Source organism: Phoenix dactylifera, chromosome 4 (genome assembly GCF_051530095.1).
Source record: "Phoenix dactylifera cultivar Ajwa chromosome 4, Ajwa_hap1_PhDact_Kaust_v1.1, whole genome shotgun sequence".
Classification (NCBI taxonomy): Eukaryota; Viridiplantae; Streptophyta; class Magnoliopsida; order Arecales; family Arecaceae; genus Phoenix; species Phoenix dactylifera.
The window spans coordinates 49,896,757-49,914,483 of NC_143193.1; the positions used below are offsets into that span (position 1 = coordinate 49,896,757).

Here is a 17,727-nt window from a genome sequence, read left to right on the forward strand (position 1 = left end):
TGAAGTAACCCATCCAATAGCTGAATTGTTTAATTTGAAGTGAAAAGATTCGTTTTGTGTATCCAAGTGATTCTTTGAATTATAGTATGTGGGTTACCTTATAAACATGAAATCTTGGACCGATGAATATTGGAGAAGGCAAGGTAAAAGGCACATGCATAGCCTTATATCTGCTTGATGTATTCTCATACTTGTGATATTGTCCTGTGGAGAGACCTTCAATAGGTCTAGTACCCTGCCAAAAGGAGAAACACATGGTGAGAATCCCACTCAAATTTTTTATAGCTCAAATTCATATCCATCTCAAACAGAAAAAAGGCTGCAGAACCTGGTGGTTTGGACTATATCTTTGTGTAGGATTATCCCTTCGACTACTCTTTTACATATTTTTTTAAGATTTAAGATATCAGCTTAAGTTTCACTTTCACACATGGTATGCTATTAGTTTTTTGTACTGGGAGGGGTTCATGCAGTATTAAAATAGTTAAAAATGTCTACATGGTCGAACATGTTTCACTATACACCAGGTTTTTGTGATTGATGTCGGCAATGATTAGAGGTAACAACGGAACTTGAAATTTAATTCTTTAAATTGCCATGTTTTAGCAAATATGGAGATTAGAGGTAGATTGCCATGCTAGCTTGCAGTGATGTAAAATATGTTCTTGCTCACCTTCAGCTTATCAAACTCAGAGAGGTCGTTTCAAAATCCAAGTGAGAGCTCCTGGAATCAAGACAAACTGACGCTAGTCATTGGAAAATATGATGGTTTGTAGTTCTCTAAATATTAGCTCACAAACTCGAATCATTTCGGCGTCTAATTCCTTCATGTTGTTACCAAAACTCCAAAACTAATCTGATAGCTCGACTACCGAACAAGGTATAAGTGCTCCAATGCATTTCCATGCATCATTTGATTGCAAATCATAATACCGATCAGTATTTGAGGTTACAATTTGCGCATCATCAGGTTTGAAGTGCACCATCAAAATGCCAGGTCCATTGCAAGATAAAGCATCGGTTATTACTAATCGATTCCAGGATGTTTCCAACCTGAACGATTGCAAGTGCCAAAAGGAACAGGCCTATGGAACTGCCGCATTTTTCCTTTTAGAATGGAGTTTCATGGTCTAATCCAGCATGGTATGCACTAATTCTTGAAAAATACCGATCCGCTTCTGCAACGGCTTAATGCAAAGTGAATATTTTGGGTACACAGAGATCAAGTGTTGAATGAAAAATCCCATTAAGAAGGACATCAAATATCGACCTACAAGTTTTAACATATGAAAGAATACAATGTACTTTGTTTTTCATCTCAACTTATAATAAAATGTGGCCTCAGAATTACACTCTTATATATGAAAAACCTTCTCTGCATCCCAGCATCAAAAAATGGGGAACGGGGACCCGCATTGTGAGGACTGCCATGCAATCTTGCTATTCTGAACAACAATCCAATAACAAAAGAACAAACTCAACTTATGATGAACCAGTATTTCATCCATGAGGAAAGCTCACAAAATCTTCTTAAAACCACACAAATTTGTTATGTACAGCAATTAACCTCCACCGTACCACAACCCCACACTCAGACCCACCTGGCCAAATAAACTAAGACAGCCACTAAGGTCCTCAACAAAGTGAGTATAAGAAGCAAACCATGCAAATAAAAATCCATTTCTTCAGACATCAGCAACCATCCTACTGGTCGGAGGGAATCCACTCATTCCCTTGAATGAAATTCTCCACCGAGTACACCACCAAATGGATTGCTGGTATTTGAGAACTCCACTTCACCCTAGAAGTATTATTAGCGCCGGGCCCGTAGCTCCCATACTCCCCATAGAATAATGTATCAAGCGCGAACTCCCCTCTCCATCGGAGCCATCCTTCCGGACTCACCACTTCCCCTAAATAAGTCTCTATGAACACCACCCTCGCGTACTCCTTCCACGGCCGCCCCAGATAAACCCTATTCGCCTTCGGCTTCCTCCTAAACGCTGTCAAGAACTCCTCGCTCCCGTTAACAGCGCAACGGCGAAACACGAAACCCGTCGCCTGCGCCGGGTCCGTCCGCCCCTGCGCCGTCACGGCGTCGCTACCGGACTTCCCTGGCCCCTCCGCCCGCGTCACCACCTCGAGGAGACATTCGTCGAACACGGCGGCGGCGTTGCCGAAAACGAAATCGACGGTGCCGGAGATCCGGCAGCGGCGGTACAGCTGCCGGAGGGACCGCGCGTAGAGAGTATCCTGGTGGCCGCGGAGCTCGACGGTGTCGAGGACGGAGTGGTCGCTGTCCAACCGGAGCGCCACTGCCTGGTGCGCCCCCGCGCCGGCGGTGTTCTCGATGGTGAGGTCGCGCGCCATGAAGCCGTCGCCGAGGACGCCGACGGTGGCGGTGTTGTAGGTCCAGACGCCCGGCATCTGGACGTTGAGGGCGCCGGTGATCACGGTGGCGCCTATGCCGTCGCCGATGAGGACGACGTTGGTCTTCTCGAAGGGTATCCGAACGGTTTCCTTGTAGATTCCGGTCTTGATCCGGATCACGAACCGGCCGGCTCCGAAGTCCGGCGCGGCGGCGACCGCGTCCTGGACCGTCCGGTAGTTGCAGTCGCCGATCCGGCACACGGTGGCGTCTGTCTGCAGATCGGAGAGCAATCCGGCGATCCGGGATGCGGATCGGCGACCCACCGCTGCGGCGGGATCGCCCCAGTAGCCGTCGCGCTCGGTCTGGGGCGGGGACCAGAGGGACAGGTCGTCGCCGAAGCGCTGGCGGGCGGCGATGAGGGAGAGGGCGTTGCTGGTGAGGTCGTAGAGGGAGGAGAGGAAGGCCATGGCATCGGCGACGAGGCGGGTGCCACTGACGTAGCTGAGGCTGTTGTTGCAGTCGTACTGGTAGAGGAGCGCGGCGCTGGTCCAGGCACGGGCGTCGGCAGCGCGGCCGCGGGGGAGGGCGGCGGAGGCGGCGGCGAGGCGGCGGTCGGAGAGGGAGAGGTGCTCGAGGCAGTTGCGGGCGGCATTGGAGCGGTTAAGGTTGGAGGAGGAGGCGGCGAGGATGGACTGGACGAGGGAGCTGGCTGTGGGGAGGGCGGCGGAGGAGACGGAGAGGGAGGCGAGGGTGAGGCCGAGGGGGGTGAGGTCGCGGGACTTGGTGAGAGTGGACTCGCAGGAGGAGGGGAAGCGGGTGGCGCGGCAGGCCTGGCGGACTTGAGACGGCGGCTGGGAGAGGGAAGCGCCGGCGGCGGCGGAAGGGGAGGGCGGGAGGAGTACGAGGAGGAAGAGGAGGGAGAGGAGGGTGGCCATGGAGAGGAGGAGGAGGACGCGGGGACAGCGGAACGTGGGATGCTTTTTCATCGGGAATTGGGATTTATAACAGGTGAGGGTGTGAGAAGTGTGGGGGTGCTTTTCCTGTTGTCTGTTCTCCAAGTGGAGAGGGAAAGAGGAGTCACGGGTGTTGCAGTGGAGGAGGAGGGCGTGGCCAATGGCCACCGTCCGAGAAAGGGACGGTGGAGATTCAGATGATTCTAATTATTGGACTTGGATTTTTTATTTTTTTATTTTTTTTTTATATTGATGCTACGATCAAAGTTGGTGCTTATTAGGCAGGATGCCACTAAGGCCATTCAACTTTACTTTAGTACCGCCGAGATGCCTGCGAAGTGGTGGTGAACCTTTGTTACTTTGATTTCGGAAAGGCAGAATGCTACGGAGCTATGTCACTATAGATCGATTACGAAGGTTTTGGTGGCTAGGATGAGAGCCATTCTTTCTCGAATTATCAGTTAGGAAGTCTTTGTGGGTGGACGGAGCATTATTGACAATGTCCTTATTGCCCAGGAGTTTATGTGTGATCTTAGGAGAGCTTCGGCGAAGAGTTGGTTGATGAAAATCAAGCTTCACATGGAGAGAGCCTTTAGCATGATGGGCTGGGACTTTTTGCGGCTTTCTTGGTGAGTTTTGGTTTTCATGAAATCTGGATTAGGTGGGTGATGAGTTGTATTAGAATCCCATCCTTTGGCATTCTGGTGAATGGTATGCCGACTCAGTTCTTTCAATCGTCGGTCAGCTTGCATGAAGGTTGCCCACTCTCTCCTCTATTGTTTATTATCTACTCGGATGCACTGTCTAGAGCCCTTTGACAGGCAGTGGAGTCTCAGGTCCTGGAGGCTTACAGGCCTGTGTCGGATGCCTTCCAGATCTAACATCTTCTATTTGCTGATGATTGTCTGCTTTTAGCTAGGGCATCCAAACATGCAGCTCTGGTACTGAGGAGGATTCTATGGGAGTATTGTGTTGCGTCGGGGCAGCGAATCAACTTATCTAAGTCAGTTGTTTGTTTCAGTCCGAGAACCAAGCCACAGATGAAGGCCACCATCAGAAAGATCTTAGGAGTGGGTGAGCAAGAGGGTACTATGCAATACTTGGGTGTCCCGATCACTGGCCAGCACCTCCGTAGCAGTGATTGTTCTTCCCTGGAGCTGAGTATCAAGCATAGGCTTGAGGGTTGGCATGTGGATACTCTCTCTATGATGAGTAGGGTTACACTAGTGCGATCGGTTCTCAGCTCGATGTTGGTGTTCTTGTTATCCAATACAGTTTTGCCGTTGGCACCTATGCGCACCCTTGAGCAGCTTTTTAGGAGTTTAATCTGGGGCAAGTGTGGGGGTAAAGGAGGTATTCATCTGATCTCATGGGAGGTAATTTGTCAACCAGTCAGACGGGGCGGCTTAGGGGTGCATTCCTTGGTGGCGAGGTGGGAGGCATTGGCGGCGAGACATGCAGCTAGATTCATTCTGGAGCCTGACAGTTTGTGGTGTTCCCTCATGAGAGCCAAATAGGAGGCTCTCTCATCGATGGTAGATACCCAAGCAGGACATGGGTGTTCATTCATTTGGAGAGAGAGATATGTGCCTAGGCCCGTTGGTGCTCCCTGCAATTAGATGGGCTATTGGCGATGGACGGTCCATTGATGTGCTGAGAGATAGTTGGGTGACCGAGCTTCCATTATATCGTTGGCCGACGTTTGTCGATTCAGCGAGGCTGGATGGATGCAGAGTGTGTGACCTGTTCATTCCTGGGGAGGGCAAGTGGAGTGAGGTGGTGATCCGGAAGACTTTTGGGGTGTAGATGGCTAAGAGGATCCTGGCACTATCCATTCCTGTGGGGGCAAGGCCGGATAGATAGGTTTGGGCACCAATAGGGAGATTGAGGGTGCGGGCCAGGGACCTGCAGGCCCTGACTGATCGAGAGTCAGTTCGATAGTTGGAGGAAGGTTGGATATGGAGGTTGCGGGTCCACCTACGAGTCGCCTTATTCATTTGGAAGGTGGCTTAGGGCTGCTTGCCGACTCGAAGTGTGCTGGCTAGGAAAGGGGCCCGATTTTCACCAATGTGCTAGACTTGCCCGGATGCTGAGGAGTCTATCAGTCATGTCATCTTTGAGTGTGCCCGAACTATTCAGATTTGGAGGTATGCTTCCTTTCTCGTGCAACGTGTTGGGATGTCAGCTGAGGCTTTTCTTCATTTCCTAAAGGACTCCCTACGGAGTCCGAGTACTGCAAGGCGAGGCATCAAGGTGCTTACCTAGCCTACCATATCTGGTTGGATAGGAACGCCCACCTATTCGAGGATAGATGGATGCATGTGAGGCCGATTGTGGATAGGGTTCTTCGACATGTTGCAGAGCTCTCTACACCCACTACCGTGGATTCATCTGGGATGGCTAGGAAAATCTGGGACACCCACTCTATTGCAGCAGCGTCCAGATTTGCCTTCTTCTCTTGGGTGCCCCCACCCCCCGGCTACTTTAAGGTGAATTTTGATGGTAGTGCCTCTGCCGATGGAGCTAACGGTGGAGCTGGTTTTGTGATCAAGGACCATGCATCTAGGTTGATTGCAGCAAGGGGACGACGTTCTTCGGGCATGACTGCTATTAGGATTGAGCTTCAGGCAGCTTGGGAGGGTATCACCTTTGCGAGGCGGGTGCTTGGTGCGGATAGGGTGTATCTTGAGGGGGACTCTTCTATCGTGATTGATTGGATTCGAGGAGAGGACCAGTATGGGTGTGGGCACCCGTTGTTGCATGACATCCGTCAACTGGTGGGAGACTTGGATTTCTTTCAGGCAGTTCATGTCTTCAGGAAGGCTAATAGGGCAGCTAGGTTGCCCCTTTTGTTGCTTGGTATTCTAGTGCAGTCCCGTGGACTATTGAGATAGCTACCCCTCCATATTTACGCTTTTTTCTCTTTCTTGATTCTACTAGCTGTACTCGCACTAAAGCTATTTGAGCTACCATTGGCAAAAAAAAAAAAAAAAATAATGCTTTGATAGTCGCGCTGATGGTGATGCGTATGCGAATGGGCTTGGGTTGGGCATGGACCGGGACCGGGCTGATATTTCTGGCTTATGTACATCACCTCCATGTCTTTTTAGGTCCAAAATATAGTGAACTTTCTAGATATCTATTTCCTTTCTAGATATTATTCGTGGAATGTGTCTTAGGTTGAATAGCAAAGGAACTTTCACAAAATGGGAAGAGTGGCATATTATTAATGGAATATTTTTTTTCTGCAACATATATAGCAAAGATAGCATACACCGTTCGAGGAATGAAATTCTAAAAAGATTTTTCTTTATAAAATATAATTTGGCCGGTCATTGTCTGCACTTGCATTCGATACATATTATCTATGTATTTTCTTTCGTTGGATAAGTGTACGCAATGTGTCCTAGCTTGGCAGCCCATATCCACACAAGCTGGCTGGTATTGCATCATGATCCAACCAAGCAGAATAAATTTTTTTTGCTCAACTTGGATCTCTTACAAAAATAAAAAAATTAGGTAAGTAAGTTTTACACCCTCTTCTTTATTATGATTGATGATCCATTTGATAATTCAAAAATTAAGTTACATATCCTTCATTTATAATGATGATGTTCGTTTTTGCCCAATTCAAATCCGATTTCTTTTTTAGTTCTAATAAGACTCGAAAAAGTTAAAATTTTGTAGAAGATAAATTTCGACTTTTACATCAATTTTGCCAGCTATCTCTCTCGTCGATTTTTTTCGAAAAGAAAATTTTTGGCTTGACCAGCTCATTTTAGTATACAAATAATGGAATATGGGCTTAATCGCTAGGAGCATGGTTTTTCTTAGGGAGCGGCGCACCTAGAAAAGTTACTCGATTCAAACAAAAATATTCTCAATTACATATCGTATGGCCAAATTATAATTTCCAAAAATTCGGCCCAATAGGTCAATTAAATTTGATGACTCTTTTAGATCATATCATTGGGATCCCAGACTCGTCAGAGACAAATGCAACCAACAATCCCGATCGAAAGGTGGTGGGAAGAATTTGTTATCACATCCTCGCCGTGTGCGCTAATTCCAAAAGCATATGACTGGTTTTGTCGGACTTGGTCAGACCATGATTCGTCCAATGGCCCATGATTCAGCGTATTCAGTGTATAGAACCTTCCGATATTTGTGGTATTGGATGTATGCGACGCATAAGATTAAGAGCTCATGGTATCTTGATAGGGTGAACGAGGGACTCTTCTTTGCCGCCTATATTAGCCGTTAATCCCTGTCGCCGCATGGCTCCGCCGCCCCTGCGACAAATGGATTTTGTTCAGGAGAAGCGTGCTTCAGAGGAAGCGACTCTCTCCTCTGCTCACTCCCTTGGACTTTTCCAAGCTCGAAGCTTGCCCGCCACATGCCCTGCCCTTCCCGAAATGACCCTTTCCCTTACCTTATTCTGCAAATATTTCCCTCACAAGCCACGCGAAGAAGAGTGACACCTATGCTCGAGCAGTTCCTACATAAACTAGGAGAGATGAAAAGGAAGGAGAAAAAGAGTTGAAGAAGAATTTATTGAAGATTAAGATGGTAAGCACTGAATGATTACATGTTTTCATTTTATATTACTTTTGTATTTCTTTTGAAGATGGTACTAGTTTTATCATTAGTTGGATGCACGGAAGCTGGTGTTTCATGTCGCTTTGTTTGATGAAAGGTCTCTATTTGCTGTGTTTTGGTACCATTTTTTTTTTAATTTTGTATCTTTAAGAGTCAAATTGGAAACAAAAGAGAGTCAAATTGAAATAGGCATTGAATTTGAAGTTTGAGACTCAAGGGAAAGCTAATGGTTAATGCATGATGATTTGATAAATTAATCAAGCCATGCCGGAAATTCTCTCATTAACGGATCAGGTTATAGAGAAGACCATTTCCTTTGCCCGTGTGATGGGTGCAAGGTCTGAAGAACTAGGTTTTTCAAATGCATTGTATTTTTTGATTTTCTTAATCAATTATCAAGTCAAACAGTAAACTTTTTATGATAATAAAACCAACTGTTGGGCAATTGTTTTATTTATCTGTTTATCGAATTATAATTATCATTCCTTCTCTGTTTATTTTGGGTCAACTTGATAAATCCTTCTTCCTATTATTCCTGCTTAGTAAGTGTTATTAATCAAATATTGGATGAAAAGGCTTAGAGAGAAGTGGAATAACCGATATTTAAGTTTTATTCATCTGGGAAATCTTAAGCTAGTTTTTCTTTTCCCTTTCAAAAGAGGTGAGGATTAACCCTGGTTCATTTATGATATGCTAAAAGAAACAACCTGAAGTTAGACTGCTTGTTGATGAACCAGGGTTTTCCTTTTAAAAGAAACATCCGAAGCATATGCAATGAGGTCCACAAAGCTTTTTTTTCCCTTTTTCCATAGACATGCAAGTGTTAAGTGAAGATATAAATACATTTTTAAATTACAACATGTTGCCTACTCCAATATCTCTTGCTTTTTGTCTTGTTTTGTGTTGGTTGGGGTGGAGGGGGGCTCTTTCTAGTTATTCACTATTATCTGAAGTGATCACCAAGTGGAAAGCACAAACTTTAGTAGCAGGAATCTTTCATTTAGGAGTGCATACCCCCTTCCATGTGAGGACTTGCATGGACGTGTGTTTAGTCCCATATCGGCTATGCACTGAGTAGATCTTGAATACCTATACGAAGCCAAAAAATTTAAATAATATTTTCTAGCCAGCCTTTTTGGATGAGGTCTTGGGTTGTGGCAAATGATATCAGAGTGGAACCGACCTATAGTCTTTATGGAGAATGGAAGACTGCAGCACGAGCCCATTTGAATTGACCATAGGCTGGTTATGGTGTTTATGACTGGATTTGTGGTATTTATGGTTTGATTTGAAATAGATTTGGATCCTTAATCTGGTGAGGACACTAGGGTTTAAACAGAGGAAGCATGTGAGGACCCGTGCTGGCTTGTGTTTAATCTTATAACAACCATGCACTAAGTAGATCATGGGTACTTTTGCAGAGCCAAGAAACCCAAAGAGCTAGCCTTTTTGAATAAGTCATGAGCTATGACGCTCCAAATATCCTCAAAAACTTGTTCCAGCACCCACTTCCTAAATACTTTTTATTAATTTTTTTGAAGACCTGCTTTCCCATTCCTACAGCTAACGGTAAGTAAAATACAATCCTTACGAAGTGAAGAATCAGAAGTCGCTTGTTTAAGTCAATGAGATGCAAAATAGTACTTTATTGGAGCAACATGATGTGCTATCTAAATTAGTTAGCTCTTATTACTACTGTTGTGCTGATTGAAAATCTTTAAGATCTGTTCTTGATTCAACAGTCCTATTTGAGCTCATCTTGCAAAGCAGAAGCATAGTGTTTCTCTGGTACATAGCCACTTTTTGGGACCATCTGCCTAAAATTTGCCTGACTGTTTGTTCAACTGTGTGTAATGGATGATGACCAGGACTTTCAAGACGACTTTGAAGAGGATGCTGCAAATCTTTATTTAAGCTTCTTGTCTATGGAAGTGCACATAAACAAGCACACATTCTATAAATTTTCAGGAGGCGCAATGTTCTTCTAATCAATTTGGATCTTCTGAAGGTAGGAACTGGAGCTGGAGGAGACAGTATCTCTCTTGTTGGTACATGGTGGGACAAAGGAATTACTTATTACAGAAGAGGTCTCAGTGTCATTTTACGTTGACTTAAAAATTATATGCTTTTAAAACAAGTGCAAAATCGACCATTTTTGCACATTGAGAAGCTTTCCAGTATGTATCTATAAGCATTTCACCCACTAATAAAGTAGCTTCTGCAATGTTTGTTAAGTGTATGGATCAATGGAGATACCAATTGAAGTAGTGACTATTAGGGAGATCAAAACTATTACTGCGCCATCTCTCTTCTTAGTAACATATTCATGTATTGTTGTCGCTAATTGAACCATCAATGGCCAGTTTTGCTACGAAGCATGTACCTTAATCTTCTTTTCTCAGTACTTGAAAACAAAAGATGTTATAAGACAGTTCTGTGGACTTCTATAGTGTCTATGGAAGCGAGGCTCTGGGTTGAGCATGGTGTCTAAACATATATGTTGCTGGGAAATTGGGTTCAGACCTGAGATGTAATTAAAATTTAATGTTGACAATAGGAATTTTGATGCCAAAATGATTGTGGATGCTGAGATGAATCTAAGGAATGTGAAACTAAGGCTCAAATAGGGAACAAGGAGGTTTGGAGGTGCTTAGGAATAGATACACTGCCTTGCTATCCATAAGAAATCAAATCAAGTTTTCCATGAACTAGCAAGGTAAGTTTTCTATAGAAAAGAAGGGTTGATTAAATAGGATCTAGACTCAGGATCTACAATATTGTTTAAGTGATGAACTAAGATGTAGAACAAAGAGAGAAAGGGCTTGAAAGGAGCTGTTAAACAACTGATATATTTAGTAAATTTATGACTGGATGATGGCTGTTTAGGTATCAAGAAAAGCGATTTGGGATCCATAGCAAACTAGGGAAAACAGAAATAGATGTGAATGAAGTAAGGAACTAAAAGAAAACACAGATCATCATGAAAGGAATAAAAGGAAAGATAAAAGATGGTACAGTTTCATTTCGGGACTTAGAAAGCACACCTAGGGTTTGAAGGCCTCACACCTCCACTGCGTAGACACACTACATGAGAAACCAAAGGACTCATTCCTTTCTTCATTAATAAATCATCTAATCCCTGTTGTCAAACCCTAGGGTCCTTTTTTTAAATAAAACAGAAGCCATTCAACTCTCTTTTAAAATCCTATAATTGTCTCTAATAAGGCATGATTGCTGTTTGTGGTTATTGTAGCATGAACCATACCATGAACAGCATTGCTGCGGTAACTTTTTAAACTATATAATGAAGCTTGGGATCTTATATTCTCAGAATTTGATAAACCCACTAAAAACTAAAAATAATTAGAAGTAAAAGATAAATACAGAAAATTGACTACTAAAATTAAATCTAAGGAATTTCTAATTCTCTTTGCCCTTGGATGTGTCATGTCATGATCTTGGTTCTTCGTCATGGAGTATTGAAGCATATAGACCACTCATCAGGTTTGCAATGCGATTCAACAGAAACTTCTGATATAAGACTTATAGCTGTATATGACAGTTGTTATTGGAGTCCAGGAGAATTTCATCAGACATATGGAAATCTAGCTAGATATCTTGGAGAAGTGAGTGGACCACAATCTGAACTTCCAAGCCTGTTCTGTTGGGTAGAATATCTGGTCCCAAGTTACAGTCTACAAGTAATGATGGAGATCGCTTGTGAGGTATTCCCTCCAAATGATCTGACCTAAAGATGTCAATATTTACTTGTGTGGTTTTTCTCAAAGAGAAGCACTTAACAATGGTTTGATATGGACTCAGATCTATAAATGGAGACTGAACTATTTTGCAAAAAGGTATAGCAACTATCCAAAATGCAAACCACTTACTTTTAAAGAGGAAAATAGCAGCTGTGTCCATATGTAATCATATTTAAACAAGGTGTGGAGGTGATAGTGTACCTAGCATTAAAGATAAGTCTGTTTGTGAAAACAACCAAGAATGTTTGCATCTTACACGCAGGGTGGTTCCTCAATAGAGCATAATATTGAAGAAGCATTTATAAGATCCTGACGGGCTGGCTAATTTACATTGTTGTTAAGCACAATTTAGCCACATTCACAACTAAACGATGTAAAAAGCTATGAAGTATATCCTCGATCCATCGTGCAGAATCTTTTCCCGATTTTATTGTAGAATTTTGAGGAACTATTAGTATGTTGTTTTTTATTAACAAGGCAATAGTTCATTTCAAACCATCCGCAGCCTTTTCTTCCCATTCGTAGATCCTAAAGTGGGAAATTTGAAGATTACATACTGCATACGTTTTGATTTAATGAAGTAGTCAGGAAAATTAGTTCAGAAATATGCAAGAATATAATGATAAAGTTGGGATATTCTATGCCCCAGAACTGTGATACGACAAATAATTGTCTTTGTTGGAGAGTAGGGCCCTTTAATTGGATTTATTTAGAAAATTAATGGAACTTTATTCACTGTGTTCTTTGCTATACAGTGCTCTTCTGCCATATTTAAATTATGGAATGCCTTATTACACTATCAGATTTATAGTACAATAAGTTTGGCCTTTCTATGCTAATCAAAATTGCTTAGGAATGTGGCATCAATCTAAGCTTATCTTCTGCTTGATATGGCTGCTGACTACTTGTTATTTTGCTGAAAAATTCTTCTAATCAACCACCTTTTTTATAGATACTGTTCTCCAAGTATGAATGATATCGAGGCCTTTTCGACTGCTTACCAGTCATGCTTGGATGAAGCTAAGCCTGCTGGAAGTGTACCAAAGAACAATTTACTTGAGGTATTTTATTTAGTCATTGTTAAGCTGTTGTAATTCAAGGTTGTATTCATTGGAACATCATTTCCTTCCTATCAGTTTGTGGTCTTGCTAATTATCAAAGAAAATCTTATAGGATAGTGTCAATAACTTGAAGCTAATTCAAACCTTATGCTTCTAAGGTGTCTTCTCATGGTGTGGAGAGGGTTATCCATGCTCCGGAAGAGCTTGAAGGATTCAAAGACCTGCGCCGATCTATGCGAAGTATGCCAGTATTGATGCTGACATGAGACAACCTCACCTCAAGAAAATGATGGTGCCCTTCAACTTATTTCCTTTGACTTGGAGTTATGCCAGTATACAAACAGGCAGGAAAGGGAAGGCCATCAAGCAGAAAGCAAAGAGAATGGTGGTTGCAGACACCACTTGAGTCCTTGCATCTGGTTCGATCATATTTGGATTGTTGAGATATGATTCCAACTTGCGGAATTTGCTATCATTGTGTTTTGATATGGTATCTTGGCTTTTGCTTTTTTTTAAAAGAAAAAAACAAAGTATATTTAAAGTAGAATAAAGTAAATTTGTAAGGCTTTGATTTTACTATCCATGAAAACCTTGAGAGGTGGATGAAGTGGTGGTGTGCTTTAGGGTTGTTTCATGATCACCAAGTGGTTGAACCACCAAACTTGGTCTTTCCTTGGCACATATGACAAGTGTTTGGAAAATTCAACCATTGGAGATAATGATGTTGGAGAACCATAGATGAAGACAATGACGTTGCTTGAGGAGTTCAGCCAATGGAGAATAAATTGATGCAAAATCTAAAGGGATGGGTTGTATCTTTTGCTAGAAACCACCATTGGATCACCTATCGCACACATCTGAAAGCATTTCAAACTCTATCATTTATATGTTAAAATGGATATCAAAGCAAGCAGCTGATGATCCAACGGTGGATTCGCACGAAGGAAGGGTGAATCCTTCTTTCGCCCTGAGGACACAATCTGGTCACAAATCTAGATAAAATCTTCCCAATCAAGTGAACTAGATTGTTATTTAGAACTATGAAAAGTGAAAAATTGTAAGAAAATTAAGAAATTCTATTTTTCAAGAAAAACACAGATCACCAAATTTTGTAACAACTCTTTGATGGGCTAGCAAATTGTCTATCCAAATGTAAGTGGAAGGGTATTTGTTGATTGTATTTATAGTGCTAAACCTTGATTTTGTTGAAAAAATAGTATTTTGCCTGGAAATTGCTATATCTTTATTTTATAAAGGTATTATAAAAGAATAATCTATTAAAATAAAAGAGCTTGCCTGGATCAAGGCGTGTTATATATACTACCTTAAGAACGTGATTCGCCCCCAATGTGCATATTTGTGACAATCTCTTTTCCAAAGTACAACAATCTAGCTCAGCCCAATCCTTCCCTAATGTGCACGAATGCTAGGGAGACTTCAGTTGCCCAGCTGAAAGGGAAAACTTGAAAAAGGTTTGGAAGAAGAGAAAAAGAAAAAGGAGAGAAGAATTTTCTGTTTTATCTTAGGAAGCAGAGAAGTAGTAGTATAGATTGAGTTTTTCAAATCACTGGACTAGAGCCTATTTAAAGACTCTATCCGGTGACGATACGGTGCGGTATTTCTGAAGATACGGTGTTTCTAAAGTGTGTCAGAAACATCGCATCCCTACGGCAATTAGAACCAACGCTTTTTTCGGAAAAGTTGCGACTCTTCTAAAAGAAGCGTTTGAGAAAAAGGATAAGAGTTTTAAAATTTTTAAACCGTCTAAAATTTACGAGATAAAGCTGGTACATTTATTTTTTAAAATTAATTTTTTTTTCTACGTCAAAACTCCAACCGATTTATGTTTTTTCTTGTTGTACTTTCAATACTTATGCTATCCAACAATTTCAATTGATTCCATTTCTTTAGAGAAACACAGTGGGATGCTGCTGCAAGGATTTCAGTCCTGGACATTTCTTAAACAACAACATTTGCCTACTTGCCAATTGAACCGCACAAGAATATTGATTTAAATAAACCATACAAAACCTTTCCTAACGTGTATGCTTCATATGTATTTGATTTAGGATCACTTTGGGAAAAAAAGAGGGGGATATGTTCCATTAAAGAGAGAGAGAGAGGGGAGATTATCTGTGGGGTTACTTTACATGTTAATAGCTTTCCCTTGCCTACCCATGTACATGAAGGATGTTCTCAAATGCATTCAATTGAGACCTGCCTTCCAATGTATGAGGTTTCTATTAGCTCCCTCTTGTTATAGCACTGCAATGTCTTCTCATAACTAATGTACATTGAAGAGGTAATTCAGCTGCCCAAGGTTGTTAAAAAAAAAAGAAAAGGAAGGGGGGGTTCATCCATCTTTGCAAGTGGACTATAGATTAGAAATTTTGGAACTTGAGCAACCCATGCCACATGAAGAACAAACTATAATTTCCTACTCAACCTCTCATTAATTAAGCTGATCACATTGCTAAACTTTTGGCAACTTGCTTAGAAAGCACCCCCAACTTATTGGAGTAAAGCCATAGGCCCAGCTTGGTACAGGTCATTCTGGCGATAAATCCAAAACAGATCTTGACCAGAATATTTTAGATTGACCTCCATGAGGACCCAATGAACAATGCCAGCTCCGACAATATCCATCAGCCAGCACTGATAGATTCCTGAATCAATCCTTCCTCCGCCGAAGGCTGTGGCACCTCTGCTTGTGGCTACGAGCGGCTTGGTGGTAGGCCCGGGCTCATACCCGACCTTATCCATGGTACTCAAATGGGTCTGATATCCCAGCCATGGGCCCAAACATATACTCTCAAGTTGGGTTAGGGTGGACTGGCAAAAGAAAGCTTGGTTTAATATTTGGATAGAGTGGGGGGAAAATTAGGGATATCAACAGAATCAGCTATCTGGATATTTTATGTATCCCTAAACCGAATAGAGCGGTTTTAACCAAAATTAAATAGGGATAGTTTCGGTGATGGTTTTAAAAATTAAAAACCATTCGGATTCGGTTCTGATTTCAGCTTTGATGAATTGCCCAAACACTAAACCGGACCCGAAATAGAAAATACTCGATAGTTAATACCCTTAATATCCTTTGTATTTAATATAAATTCAAATTAAGAATTTCATGAAATAAGCTAGACCATCCTCTATTCCACGCATTGACAAATCTTTAATTTATATTATGAAAATTATTGATGATATGTTTAATTTAGTTATTTATATGTGAAAAATTTGAAATTAATAAAAAATAAAATGACATTAAAATTGCCAGTTCAGTTCCAGTTTCAGTTACAGAAAACGGTGGTAGATTTTGAATTCAGTTTTAATTTTTTTACTAACCGCACCGAATTCATCCCATTGACATCTCTAGACAAAATTAGAACGAAAAGTTTGAGATTGGAATAATGACATTAAAATTTGGTACGAAGAGAGGACCCAATTTTCCGCTTGAAGATTTGCATGCATTGACCCTTTGTGAACTTGCACCTTGTGATTTGCTATGGCCATAGGATGCCTATTTCATGCACCATGTGGTGTGAACCGTGGTGAACAATGGGCAAAATGTTGTTCCTTATGTAATTTGTGACACTTGTTGTGTAGTTGTGGCAGGGTTGAATATTTTGACAAATCATTTGTTCAAGAGAAGGTTAGGTGAAATTGTTGGATGATAGATCAACCACATTCGCGACATATTGCCCTTTTTTTTGAAGCAACAACGACATGTTGCTTTTGGTGATGTATGTAGTATGCTTTATATTCCATGCATCTTGAGGTGTGATAGGAAAGCATGTTTACTGTAACATACTCATCATAGTTTGTTGTATCACTATCCACAATCCTGGGTGTTTTATGCTAGATGTTTGAATTTGATTGGACTCGTCATAATTGTGAAAAAAAAAGAGATGGTTTTAAACATGTAGTTTCCATCAATACGATGCTTTTTTTATAAATAATCTATGAATATCAGTTAATTTCCACCTAAGGCAAGCTCTATCTAACAGCATGGTTTTCATCTAAGCTTGTATAAATTGAGGTTATAATTGATATCAAAATGTCATATGTTATTTTCTCAACAGATATGAATAATGATATCTTGAAATATGGGCTGTACTTTGTCATTTACTAACTTATAAACAAAAAAATTATCAATAACTGTGCGAAGTTGATGAAAAATCCATTTTAATGATATACGATATTCTTAATGTTTGAAGTTTAAATTCCAAGTGAATGGAATTTTGCTCTTGGAATCACATCCCTCTACTTAGCAACTGGTTATTCTAGGTTTCATTCTTAGATGGATGGTGGATATCTAAAAATCTAAACCTAAGTAATCATAGTACAAGTGGATTTTCCTACCTTTCTCTCCAAAATAAATAACTAAATAAATTTTAAATTATTATATTATCCTTTTAGATAACATTATCCATTTTCATAATTCAAAAGTTTTAGATTTTGTATTTTCAGATTCTCCTTGGTAGTTTGGTTGTTAAAACAAAGCTTAAAAATAGAAAGCTAAAGATAATACAGAGGGAAAATTCAAGTAACTGAAAAACTTTTGCGAAAGTGAAATTTTCTAGCTCTCTAATTTAAGAGATTTTATAAGATTCTTTTGAACAACCAAACACCAAAATGTCGAGAAAACATCATAACTTCTCAATTTAACAAAACAAAATATCACAAAATACTACGATTTTTATGTATCATCCCTAGAATTCTGCTCCATATGACCTAGCATTTTCTTCACTCATATTATTACTATAGTACTCACCTAATATGATAACCTAAGGTCAGTCTCCTGGAACCCATTCAATGTTGGAAGTATCACAAGCTCTCACTGCATTGTATCATGCTGTGGTGCTTATTTCATATATCTAATAGTGAATTGATAGCAAAGAATCTGAAGGTGCCCCCACTATGACCATCTAAAGTTGTCATCATAATTTTTTGAGCTAGGTAGAGTCACCATTGAATGCAAC

The 17,727-nt window shown here is 41.2% G+C and overlaps 1 long non-coding RNA gene and 1 pseudogene across 2 annotated transcripts; one reads left to right on the top strand and one right to left on the bottom strand.

Annotated features, from left to right (window-relative positions):
* Positions 1–1,293: 1,293 nt before the first annotated feature.
* On the bottom strand, positions 1,294–3,505 carry LOC103704846 (putative pectinesterase/pectinesterase inhibitor 51 pseudogene; annotated as a pseudogene). The gene has a single exon (XR_015977341.2). The product of XR_015977341.2 is annotated as a putative pectinesterase/pectinesterase inhibitor 51 pseudogene (transcript).
* Positions 3,506–7,566: 4,061 nt separating this feature from the next.
* Positions 7,567–14,312, top strand: LOC113462578 (uncharacterized). Its single transcript, XR_003385229.4, has 3 exons — positions 7,567–7,893; positions 9,792–12,745; positions 12,904–14,312. It is a non-coding gene; the product is annotated as an uncharacterized LOC113462578 (long non-coding RNA).
* The last annotated feature ends 3,415 nt before the right edge of the window (positions 14,313–17,727 follow it).